General features: G+C 41.9%; 1 long non-coding RNA gene across 1 annotated transcript; it reads right to left on the bottom strand.

Moving 5' to 3' along the window:
* Window positions 1-328: 328 nt before the first annotated feature.
* Window positions 329-2,315, bottom strand: LOC130720865 (uncharacterized). Its single transcript, XR_009013268.1, has 2 exons — window positions 1,867-2,315; window positions 329-578 (listed from the first exon to the last, which is right to left on the bottom strand). It is a non-coding gene; the product is annotated as an uncharacterized LOC130720865 (long non-coding RNA).
* Window positions 2,316-13,849: the final 11,534 nt, after the last annotated feature.

Below are 13,849 nucleotides of genomic sequence, written 5' to 3' on the forward strand. Positions count from 1 at the left end.
TTCGATGTTCTTGTGTGGCATTGCATTTGCACGAGCATATAGACTAACCTTAGGGTTGATAATGGATTGAGACTTTATTTGAGGTGATTGTGTTATGAGATTTGATCTGCTTGGGATGAGCTAAATGTGATTTGTAACGCCCCGATTTCTCGAGTGTTACTCAGTAACTAATTAACCCATTTTCGTAAAGAGTTTTCGTCGATTCACTTATTAATCTTCAATTAATGACAAACCTTTCATTTTACAAAAACTCTTGAAACATAACCTTTCCAAAAAACACGCGGAAGTAACCAACTTCGTAAAACTTTTTAAATAACCAACTGTAAAGAGTACGAAACAAAGGCCTGAATGAAAATAAAGATTACATCAAAACTTGTTCATTCGAATTTAAGCAATAAAATTGTTCGATACCAACACTTCGGAAACTCTCAACCCCAACAGAAAACAAAAGACTCTCAACCCAAACCCTATTCCTTAGCCTCTTCCTCTTCCTCTGAAGTGTAGTCGTCCTCCAGTATTGGCACGTCACGTAGCATCAACTCCCAAGAATGAGTCATCGCCATTATCTTCACGACCATCTACCCCCCCAAATAAACACATAGCAAACAAGCAGGGTCAGGTCCAACAAAAGAATGATAATGACAAAATCAACAACAACATATATAATATAAGTACATTATATGTCTTTTATGGGAAAGAGTCAGTTACTAACGGAATCTCACTTCACACAACCCACCAAAACTTCCATGGCCATAATCACGATCATCCGCAGATGAACAAATCTCGGAGGGGACTCACCGTACAACCCTCAATCATGTGGGGGGCTCACCGTCGCCAGACTCACCGTCCGTCCACAGAATCACAAGGCGACCGCAGTCAGCCAATCACGTGGGGACTCACCGTACAACCCACAAAACACCCTCGCGTGCAAGGTACCATCGTTCTCATGGTCCATAGTCCTCACCAGACCTATGTCCAATTATTCACATTTACTTGCAAGCGAGTTTATTACACTTTTCTCTTTGTTAAGTCTCTAAAATCAATCCTAGAGTCTTATCATACTCTTTATACAACAACCTTCACAACACAACATTCACGGGTTACAAGGGAATTACGGCTAGGTGAGCGACCCTTGAACCATTAACTCAGAAAATAAATATAATCCACGTAAAAGAACGCAAGAACATTAACTCATGCATAATATATCATCGCAACTTCAACATATTGACAGCAGAAACAACTTTCACAAAAATAGAGCCACAGAATGCATCTTTCAACCAAAAATCACGTACGATACCTTTCTAGAAAGCTATTTTAAATATCTACAACTCTCTAGTTAAAATCATTTTCATTTGAGCCCCAGAATTAGGTGATATTACTCCTTAAAGTTTCTGTCCGACACAGGGAAAAACAGCAAGTATGACAGTTACCCAAAACGACCTACAACACACAATACTAGACCAAAATTTATGATCTTTATATGCCTGGAAAGCTCTTTCGAAGATCTACAATTTGTATTTTAATAATTTCTTTATTTGACGACCAGAAACAAGTGAAAATAGGACCTGAAGTTTACTATCCAGCACAGAAATCTGACAGAGAATGCATCTGCCATCAATTTCGTTTAAGCCATTCTATTCTAAGGGTTCTAAGTCATCTACCAGCATCAAATATAGTAACATGTTCACAGTGTAACCCAATATGACCTGGAAAAGTCCAGCACACATCGCATATTCAAAACCTCAAGCACATCAATCAAGTTCATACATAAAATCATGTCAAAGCATGGCAAGAATCATAATTTTTCCAAGAAAACTCATGATATAACCCCTATTCTACCCAAAAGATCCTAAGACCAGCCCTTACCTTGTTTGGTGATGGAAAAACAGAAGTTTGGAGATGGAAAGAAGGTTCAAAAGCTGCTGTCCTCGTTCTCTATTTCCTCTCCCTCGCGAATCCCTCTCTACTCGCGTTCTCTCCCTTGCTCGCGTGCGTGACCGGCGACAATGGTGGTGGCTTGGGCGGCGGCTCCCTTCTCTTCTCTTACACGTTCTCTCTTTGTTTTTCACGTGAAGGTGCTGTAGTGTATCTCTGTTTTCTGATTGTGGAAGAATAGGGTTTCCCCCCTTGGCTAAAATCACATGCAACCCACAAGTGGGCTAGGGTTTTGTTTTTCCACAAGCCCGACCCAAGTCCAACCTTAACCCACCAGTCTAATTACCTAATCAGACCTGAAACTTACTAAAACCTAAGCCCTCAAAGGTAAATTCATAATTAAATTCGGACTTAGAAGAAAAACAATGTAATAATCCCGCTGGCACTGTACAGCCGGAACTACGTTCACTAAAACGGGGATATCTGGAGCTACAGATATCGGATCGACACGAAACCACTTGGAGAATTTTTTAGACTTGAAGGGCTACAACGCTCATGAAGGAAGTTTTCCCAAATGAAGTCGTTAAGACCCTCTAAAAATTTACACAAGTTGACAGTTCTAATCTGCCAGCTATCAAACATTAACTAAAACTTCAATTTTATTCAAACTTCCATAAAATTGTTCCGAATTGAACTTAGGGCCTTACATGATTTGATTGTTATGAGTGTTTGAGAGGTTTGTCATGGACAACTCAAGTCTTATGACGTAAGCTGCGTGATCGATAGATCGACGTGAGTAAGCGTGAATAGAAATGACTTGGCAATATACTATACTTTATGAGCACATATAAGTATGTGGTTGTGTGTATATTGCTTGACCTATTATTATTATATATACTTATAATCTAGACCCTCGCACACCATTGTTTGTGTTTGGACAGTCGGTGACCGCCAGGTGATAGACGACGACATGATCAAGTACCATGCTTTTGGGGAAATCATAGTGGTGCTGCCGATGAGGAGGAGCTATGATGATGTGATGAAGTGTCATGCCTTTGTATCAGTTCGATCAAGTGTATTGTGAGTCGTTCGTGGGATTAGTGATTGTATAATGACACTGTATAGTTCCTGCATTGTGACATGGCTAGTGGGGTCGGTGACTATACAGAGTACCGTAGTGAGACTGCTAGTCGTGGTTTATCAGGACACTAGTGACAACGTGCCTGTGTAAGTGGCATTCACTAGTTTGAAGTCGACACTGGGAGTGAGTATCGAACTGCATGAGTGTTGTACCGCCTACCATATGTGGAGCTGACATTATATCTGGATCATTCGATGTTCTTGTGTGGCATTGTATTTGCACGAGCATATAGACTAACCTTAGGGTTGATAATGGATTGAGACTTTATTTGAGGTGATTGTGTTATGAGATTTGATCTGCTTGGGATGAGCTAAATGTGATTTGATTGTTATGAGTGTTTGAGAGGTTTGTCATGGACAACTTAAGTATTATGACGTAAGCTGCGCGATCGATATATCGGCGTGAGTAAGCGTGAATAGAAATGACTTGGCAATATACTATACTTTATGAGCACATATAAGTATGTGGTTGTGTGTATATTTCTTGACCTATTATTACTATATATACTTATAATCTAGACCCTCGCACACCATTGTTTGTGTTTGGACAGTCGGCGACCGCCAGGTGATAGACGGCGACATGATCAAATACCATGCTTTTGGGGAAATCATAGTGGTGCTGCTGATGAGGAGTATCTATGATGATGTGATGAAGTGTCATGCCTTTGTATCACTTCGGTCAAGTGTACTGTGAGTCGTTCGTGGGATTAGTGATTGTATAATGACACCATATAATTCCTCCATTGTGACATGGCTAGTGGGGTCGGTGACAATACAGAGTACCGTACTGAGACTGCTAGTCGTGGTTTATCAGGACACTAGTGACAACGTGCCTGTGTAAGTGGCATTCACTAGTTTGAAGTCGACACTGGAGTGAGTATCGAACTGAATGAGTGTTGTCCCTCCTACCATATGTGGAGCTGACATTATATGTGGATCATTCGATGTGCCTGTTTGGTATTGCATTTGCACGAGTATATAGACTAACCTTAGGGTTGATAATGGATTGAGACTTTATTTGAGGTGATTGTGTTATGAGATTTGATCTTCTTGGGATGAGCTAAATGTGATTTGATTGTTTTGAGTGTTTGAGAGGTTTGTCATGGACAACTCAAGTATTATGACGTAAGCTGCGCGATCGATAGATCGACGTGAGTAAGCGTGAATAGAAATGACTTGGCAATATACTATACTTTATGAGCACATATAAGTATGTGGTTGTGTGTATATTTCTTGACCTATTATTATTATATATACTTATAATCTAGACCCTCGCACACCATTGTTTGTGTTTGGACAGTCGGCGACCGCCAGGTGATAGACGGCGACATGATCAAGTACCATGCTTTTGGGGAAATCATAGTGGTGCTATCGATGAGGAGGATCTATGATGATGTGATGAAGTGTCGTGCCTTTGTATCAGTTCGGTCAAGTGTACTGTGAGTCGTTCGTGGGATTAAACTAGGTAACAGTAGCTAAGCTAGTAGAAAAGCACCACTACTAGCCCCTCGCCAAAAATCTTTAAAACTGTCGAGCCTCCTCCTAATTCTCCTTGCCAACCAATGTAAAAAATCACACCATCAGAGGGCTCACAGAAAGTAGCAGTTCCGCGCACAGGTTTATATGAGTGCAATGAAGAATTTTGGATTAGCTTGCCCCTCATATAGGGAACAAGAGAAGCCTTTCATCCGCTCTTTAAGCCAGCTTCAGGAGCAAAAGAATTAAATCAAGTGTTTTCTCCAAGTCTGCTCTTTCACCTCTGAAAATGCAACCATTTCTTATGTTCCAAATTGTCCAAATCGCTGCGATCCATACTATCCAAGCGCCTTGTCTCTGTTTCTTAGACCACAACAATATGTGTTGGCTGAAATGTTGTCTTCCATCCTCTGGTAGAACAATATCCAATCCTAACCAATTGTAACATCCCATCCAAATCCTCCATGAGACCTGGCAAGAGAAAAAAAGATGGGAGGTAGTTTCCAATTGCCTCAAGCAGAGGGGGCAACAAGCTTCTTCCACCGTGTGGAGCACCCTTCGGATTAAGAGATTTGATCTAGACTGAACACGATCAATCCGGACTCTCCAAGCAAGAGCAGCGGGGCATTCGGTGGAGCTGGTGTACTCCACAAGGACTGGAGAACTTCATCCTCACTCGAAATACTAGGTGCTCTAATGATGGAATATGCGGAGCTAACCGAGTATAAACCATCATCACTTGCAGACCAGGTCCAGCTATCATTCCCCTGCAATTTTGGTGGTCGAAGAGTAGAGATAGTTAGGTTCAGTACATTCAGTTCAAAGTCCCTCAATGCTCTTATCCAACTAAGCTCCCACCTCCAAATACCCTCTGTCCAATTTCCTACCTCCAAGATGCAACAATTTTTCTGGTTTGAGATGTTATATAGCCTAGGATATTTCTCCATAAGCTTCATATTACCAGTCCAGACCTCCTCCTAGAATAACGTCTCATTCCCTAGCTCCACCCTTCTATGCAAATATGAATCGAACCAAACACCACGATCACCCGGAAAACAATTGAGTCTCAAGTCTTGCCACCATGTTGATGTCTTTGAAGGATTAGGGTGAGAATATTTGGCTTCAAGCACTTTTACTGTAACACCCCGATTTCCGGGGGCGTCACTTTAGTAACCAAAAGAAATACTTAAGCGGAAAAACGTGAATTATTTTTTTTTTTGACAATATAACTAAAGACAGAAAACAATAAACTCCTCAACCAAAGATAAACGAAACTAATATACAACTATATATACATGCCCCGCTAATGCAAACCACGTCACGAGTAACCTCCAGTGACGGGTCACAGAAAGAAAGTAACGCCCGAAGGCAATATGTACAGTCCAAGGTAAAATCCTGTGTCCGCAACACTATACCTCAAAAACTGAGAACAAGTTGGCCCAGCGGCCTAAGAAAAGACCCCCTAAAATCCAACCAGCTCTCTTTGATCTCCATAAGAAAACCACACAAAAAGCTACCGGCAGGAAACTACCCTGTCCCAAATCTGAAAGCATGACGGTCAGAGCTACGACACTACTCCTACACTAATCCCAACTCGAGGAGCCCACACTAGCACTCGGTCCTACATGCTAGCGCGGTCGTCGTCCGAATCTGCATCCAGGACGACTAGGTCGATATACACAACGCTGCCCTCTCTCTCTACCCTGACGCGCTCCTGCACTGGTCTCTCGGGCTCGGGGCCCGAACCATGATCCTCGATGACAGCGGCAGTAAACGAACTGGACTCCGTCGAAGTCCCACCCACTGGCACCTCCTCAGAGGGGTCCTCATCATCCGAAGATGATGGTGGTGGTGGTGGTCCTCCCAAACCGGGTCCACAATGCACGCCGGGCGGCAAGTTGAAGCTCACTGTATATCTCCTCAATACCCCCTCCATCAAGCGTCCGAATCGGTCAACACGGTCCTCCATGATCCGGCCTGAGTAGGTCGCACGGTGGCCTGCGGGGTCGACCACCCATGCACCTGGGTCGTCCTGGTCAAGCATCTCGAATCTGGTCCCCCCCGAAGGGCTGACCATCGTAAACCAATCCGCCATACTCATCTGAGAATGGCGTAGTCCGCCCAAACACACACAGAAGACGCGAGGGTCAACTCCAAAGAATTATATAAATAATAAAACCAGATGTATAGGATAATAATTATTAGCCTCTTAGGCTTATAAGTTTAGGGATAACATCCTAGGGTTGCATGTATCACAACGAATATAAAAGATCATAATAACAACTAGCATGCCTCAAATAGGATAAACAAGTACCAATCACACTCCGCAACTATGTCAGAATGTATGTTGCATGCAATGCAATGCTGGTTAACAAGATGCATTCCGGAAGAAAGGATGGACATCAACGAGACGGCCCTAACACCAGCCACGGTGGGTATCTCCCTGCTCGCGTGTCTCTTACACCACACAAAAGTAGTCAGATCAGCAGTGAACCCGTAGGTCGGCCATTCCGTCTGCTACTAAGAACCACCGTAGTGTTCTAAATATGGAAATCCGGGTCTTATGACCATTTTGGAATCCACCGAGGTCCGGTATCACGCCGTGTATTAACCTCAAAATGAGTGCATGAATGCAAAGTGATTAGCCAAACAACGTCTCCGACCTCTGTAAGATCAAGTTTTGATCTAGTAGTACAACTCTATGGTTTGATGATTACAAGTTAACCTTTTGATATGAACAATTGTGGTACTCTAACGTGTTTTTCTGAGTGTGCTATTTACAGGCTCTGACCTCAACTCAATCTCACACAAATCAGAAGCACTGTGTATAAAGAGCAACCCAAGCAACGCTTTCGCATTCACCATGTTCAGTATGAACAGTGGAAAAGCTTCAGAAGTTCTGAAGTTATACAAACTCTGATGTGGACTCAGTCACTAGAAGCTCTGAAGATCCAGAAAGTCTGATAACCAAGAAACACTGAAGGCTCAGATATTCTGATGGTGTAGAAGACTCTGAAGATCCAGAAGCTGAATAGTGGAAACTCTGATGTCCAGAAGCAAGATACTCTGAAGACCATGTTCTTCCCTCTGAGTTCAGAATCAGAAGAAACAATGGTCAGAGGATCTGGGCTTTCCCTCTGACTCTGATCAACCGGCTTCACAAGTTCCAATATGAAGCATTCCCCTGATCAGAAGTCTCATAGGTTTAAAGGTCAAGTCGCTATCCAAGTACAAAAGCAATTGTACCTTCCTGACGACCTACCTAACAGTCTCAGACACAGCAGAAGCTGGATTTTCCAGAACTGCCCTCCAACGGTAGCATTTCCCATGCAACGCTCAACCCTAATCCTTGGAGTATATAAAGAGGCTGAAGACTGAAAGAAGCGGCTAGAAGCATTCACATACGCGCAAGACAAACTTAAATTCTTCTAAGCTTTCTTTCATCTGAAATTCATTGAGTTTACTATTAGCTTTTTAGAAGCAAATCTCTTGTAAACAATTCTTTGATAAACAGTTTGTTTAGTTTCTTTAGGAGATCAAGGTTGATCGGATTCTAGAGAAGACTAAGAGAGTGAATCTTAGTGTGAGCTAAGTCAGTGTAATTGTTAGTCACTTGTAGGTTTCAAGTGCAGTTGTAACTCTTACCTGATTAGTGGATTGCCTTCATTCTAAGAAGGAAGAAATCACCTTAAAGGGTGGACTGGAGTAGCTTGAGTGATTTATCAAGTGAACCAGGATAAAATCCTTGTGTGCTTTTCTATCTCTTATCTTTAGCACTTAAGTTCTCGAAAGATTTGTCAAAATCTTTAAGGTGGAAGTTTTATACTGAAAACGTTATTCAAACCCCCCCTTTCTACCGTTTTTCATACCTTCAATTGGTATCAGAGCGCAAGTTCTGATTACCACACCTAACAGTGTTCAGTGATCCGGGCCGGTGTGAAAAACAATGGCTGCCACCACCAGTGAAACTCAAAGAGATGGTTACAATGCAAAGCCTCCTATGTTCGACGGTCAAAGGTTCGAATATTGGAAAGATAGACTGGAAAGTTTCTTTCTGGGTTTCGATGCAGATCTCTGGGATATTATTGTGGATGGCTACGAGCGTCCAGTTGATGCAGATGGCAAGAAGATCCCAAGGTCAGAGATGACTGCAGATCAAAAGAAGCTGTACTCACAACATCACAAAGCAAGAGCAATTCTTCTAAGTGCTATTTCCTATGAAGAGTACCAGAAGATTACAGATCGTGAGTTTGCAAAAGGCATTTTCGAATCTCTGAAGATGTCTCATGAAGGAAACAAGAAAGTCAAAGAATCAAAGGCATTGTCTTTGATCCAAAAGTATGAATCCTTCATCATGGAGCCAAATGAGTCCATTGAAGAAATGTTCTCCAGATTTCAGTTGCTTGTAGCTGGCATACGACCTCTCAACAAGAGCTACACAACAAAAGATAATGTCATAAGGGTCATCAGGTGTCTTCCTGAAAGTTGGATGCCTTTAGTGACTTCAATAGAGCTCACGAGAGACGTTGAGAATATGAGTTTAGAAGAACTCATCAGCATTTTGAAATGCCATGAGCTGAAGCGCTCAGAGATGCAAGATCTGAGGAAAAAGTCCATAGCCTTGAAGTCTAAAACTGAAAAGGCTAAGGTTGAGAAGTCAAAAGCTCTTCAAGCTGAAGAAGAGGAATCTGAAGAAGCATCAGAAGATTCTGATGAAGATGAGCTGACTCTGATCTCCAAGAGACTCAATCGCATCTGGAAGCACAGGCAGAGCAAATACAAAGGCTCTGGAAAGGCAAGAGGAAAGTCTGAATCCTCAGGTCAGAAGAAGTCCTCACTTAAGGAAGTCACATGCTTTGAGTGCAAAGAATCAGGGCACTACAAAAGTGACTGTCCAAAATTGAAGAAGGACAAGAAGCCAAAGAAGCACTTCAAGACAAAGAAGAGTCTGATGGTGACATTTGATGAATCAGAGTCAGAGGATGTTGACTCTGATGGTGAAGTCCAAGGACTCATGGCTATTGTCAAAGACAAGGAAGCAGAGTCAAAGGAAGTTGTTGACTCTGACTCAGAATCAGAAGGAAATCCTAACTCAGACGATGAAAATGAGGTATTCGCTTCTTTCTCTACCTCTGAACTGAAACATGCATTGTCTGATATTATGGATAAGTATAAATCCTTATTGTCTGAGCATAAGAAGCTTAAAAAGAACTTATCTGCTGTTTCCAAGACTCCTTCTGAACATGAGAAAATTATTTCTGATTTGAAAAATGATAATCATGCCTTGATCAATTCTAACTCTGTGCTTAAGAACCAGATTGCTAAGTTAGAAGAAATTGTTGCCTGTGATGCCTCTGATTGTAGAAATGAATCTAAGTATGAAAAGTCTTTTCAAAGATTCCTAGCTAAAAGCGTGGATAGAAGCTTAATGGCTTCAATGATCTATGGCGTAAGCAGAACTAAAAGCGTGGATAGAAGCTTAATAGCTTATTGGCTATTCTAAACCAATTAGAAATGAGCCCTCTGTGTCTAAAGCTAAATCCTAGTATGAATGCTTTGTTCCCTCTGGTACCATATTGCCTGATCCTGTACCTGCTAAAGTTGCTAAAAACCCTCTTAAAAAGGGATCTTTCTCTATGACTAAATATCATGCAAATATTCCTTTAAAATATCATGTTGAGACACCCAAGGTGATCAGAACCTCTGGGGTAACTAACAAGAGAGGACCCAGAAAGTGGGTACCTAATGAAGAGCAGTGGGTATGGCATAGACGGTTAGGGCATGCCAGTATGAGAAAGATTTCTCAGCTGAGCAAGCTAAACCTTGTCAGGGGCTTACCCAATCTGAAGTTCGCTTCAGACGCTCTTTGTGAAGCATGTCAGAAAGGCAAATTCACAAAAGTCCCTTTCAAGGCAAAGAATGTTGTCTGAACCTCAAGGCCGTTAGAACTTCTGCATATCGACCTTTTTGGACCAGTGAAAACTGAGTCTATAGGTGGCAAGAGATATGGGATGGTTATCGTTGATGACTATAGCCGCTGGACATGGGTAAAGTTTCTAACCCGCAAGGATGAGTCTCATGCTGTGTTCTCTACCTTCATTGCTCAAGTGCAAAACGAGAAGGCTTGTAGGATTGTGCGTGTCAGAAGTGACCATGGTGGAGAGTTTGAGAATGACAAGTTTGAGAGTCTGTTTGATTCCTATGGAATTTCACATGATTTCTCTTGTCCCAGAACTCCTCAACAAAATGGTGTTGTTGAGAGGAAGAACAGAACTCTTCAGGAGATGGCTAGAACCATGCTCCAAGAAACTGGCATGGCTAAGCACTTTTGGGCAGAGGCAGTAAATACAGCATGTTACATTCAGAACAGAATCTCTGTGAGACCAATTCTGAATAAGACTCCTTATGAATTGTGGAAGAACATAAAACCCAACATTTCTTATTTTCATCCTTTTGGCGGTGTTTGTTATGTTCTCAATACTAAGGATAGATTGCATAAATTTGATGCTAAGTCTTCTAAGTGTCTATTACTTGGTTATTCTGAGAGATCTAAAGGTTTTAGATTTTATAATACTGATGCTAAAACTATTGAAGAATCTATTCATGTTAGATTTGACGATAAGCTTGACTCTGACCAGTCAAAGCTAGTTGAAAAGTTTGCAGATTTAAGCATTAATGTTTCTGACAAAGGCAAAGCTCCAGAGGAAGTTGAGCCAGAGGAAGATGAACCAGAGGAAGAAGCTGGTCCCTCTAACTCACAAACTCTGAAGAAGAGCAGAATCACTGCAGCTCACCCTAAGGAATTGATTTTGGGCAACAAAGACGAACCAGTCAGAACCAGATCTGCCTTCAGACCCTCTGAAGAGACCTTGCTCAGTCTGAAAGGATTGGTGTCCTTAATTGAACCCAAGTCCATAGATGAAGCTCTTCAGGACAAGGATTGGATTCTGGCCATGGAAGAAGAATTGAATCAATTCTCCAAGAACGATGTTTGGAGCTTAGTGAAGAAGCCTGAGAGTGTCCATGTTATTGGAACGAAATGGGTATTCAGAAACAAGCTGAATGAGAAAGGAGATGTAGTCAGAAACAAGGCAAGGCTAGTTGCTCAAGGCTACAGCCAGCAGGAAGGAATAGACTACACTGAAACATTTGCTCCAGTAGCAAGACTGGAGGCAATCAGACTGTTGATCTCTTTCTCAGTAAATCACAACATAGTTCTACATCAGATGGACGTGAAGAGTGCCTTCCTAAATGGTTATATTTCAGAGGAAGTCTATGTTCATCAACCCCCAGGTTTTGAAGATGAGAAGAAACCAGACCATGTGTTCAAATTGAAGAAATCACTCTATGGTCTGAAGCAAGCTCCCAGAGCATGGTATGAGAGACTTAGCTCATTCCTTCTGGAGAATGAGTTTGTAAGGGGTAAAGTAGATACAACTCTTTTTTGCAAGACTTATAAAGATGGTATCTTAATTGTGCAAATTTATGTTGATGATATTATATTTGGTTCTGCTAATCAATCTCTATGCAAAGAATTTTCTGAGATGATGCAGGCTGAATTTGAGATGAGTATGATGGGAGAATTAAAGTACTTTCTGGGAATACAAGTTGATCAAACACCAGAAGGAACATATATCCATCAGAGCAAGTACACTAAAGAACTTCTGAAAAAGTTCAACATGCTGGAATCTACAGTGGCCAAGACTCCAATGCATCCTACATGCATTCTGGAGAAAGAAGATAAAAGTGGTAAAGTATGTCAGAAGCTCTATCGTGGCATGATAGGTTCACTTCTATACTTAACTGCATCTAGGCCAGACATACTGTTTAGTGTTCATTTATGTGCTCGTTTCCAATCAGATCCAAGGGAAACCCACTTAACTGCTGTTAAGAGGATCCTAAGGTATCTGAAAGGCACCACTAACCTTGGCTTGATGTATAAGAAAACATCAGAGTATAAGCTTTCAGGTTACTGTGATGCTGATTATGCTGGAGATAGAACAGAGAGAAAAAGTACTTCTGGAAATTGTCAATTTCTGGGAAGCAATCTAGTCTCATGGGCAAGCAAGAGGCAATCAACCATTGCACTATCAACTGCAGAGGCAGAATATATCTCAGCAGCAATATGCAGCACTCAGATGCTCTGGATGAAACATCAGCTGGAGGATTATCAGATCCTTGAGAGCAATATCCCAATCTATTGTGATAACACTGCTGCAATCTCATTGAGTAAGAATCCTATCTTGCATTCAAGGGCAAAGCACATTGAGGTAAAGTATCACTTTATTAGAGATTATGTACAGAAGGGCGTACTTCTTCTGAAGTTTGTTGATACTGACCATCAATGGGCAGATATCTTTACAAAGCCCTTAGCAGAGGATAGATTTAATTTTATTCTGAAAAATCTAAACATGGACTTTTGTCCAGAGTGATGATGGATCAGAACCTCTGACTATGATACTTCTTGATCAGAAGATGTCTAGTCCAGAAGGTAACTCAATCAGAGTGTGTGTACCCACTGGTACTGACTCTGAAGCTGAGACAACAACACGTGTGTCAGTATTTCTGATGCATAGTTCCTTGTGCCCGTGTGACAGTCTGTTATGATTGCGTGTAGATGTGCTTCTCTCCTGTGTGTGATTTGTGTATTTACTATCTATCTTTAATTTTCAACCGTTGATCTTAAAGTGCTTTTTGAATCAACAACGGTTATTTGTCAAAACCCACTATACACACACGATCTCGTTCACTTCCGGTTTTTACTCTCTCTCTCTCTGCTTTTCACAACCGCTTATCCTCGATTTCTCTCTCGATCTCTCTTCATCCTTCAACCTTCATCTTCTACCTCAAACCTTCAACCGCTTCAAAAATGGTGAGTCAAACCAGAAGAACTACTGCAGATGCAACCCAGTTCCCTCACATGGTAGTTGGTCTAGCAACGGGTCAAAGGGGCCCTGAGAATCCGACACCAGATCAAGGTCAAGCTCAAGAGCAGATTCTTCCAATTGCAGAACGGGGTTGTGCCGTTCACTGCGTATTTGCTCCTGAGGAACTTCAAGTCCTGGCAGAATGGAGATTCGACCTCGACAACCTGGCTGCAAATGGGTATGATCTTCGTCCTGAAGTCCAAGTTCAAGGTTGGGGAAATTACTTCAACAGACTTCGAGGACCGGTGTATGATAAACTGATCAAGGAATTCTGGAAGCACGCCGACTGCGATGATACTCAGGTGGTATCTTACATTCTTGGAAGAAAGATCATCATCACAGAGAAGTCCTTCGTGAACTTGCTGGGTGCAGACACTGCTTTTGGGTATCGTTTCCAACTCACGGAATCGAAGCTGAAACCCAGCACCAAG

Source organism: Lotus japonicus, chromosome 5 (assembly GCF_012489685.1).
Source record: "Lotus japonicus ecotype B-129 chromosome 5, LjGifu_v1.2".
NCBI lineage: Eukaryota > Viridiplantae > Streptophyta > Magnoliopsida > Fabales > Fabaceae > Lotus > Lotus japonicus.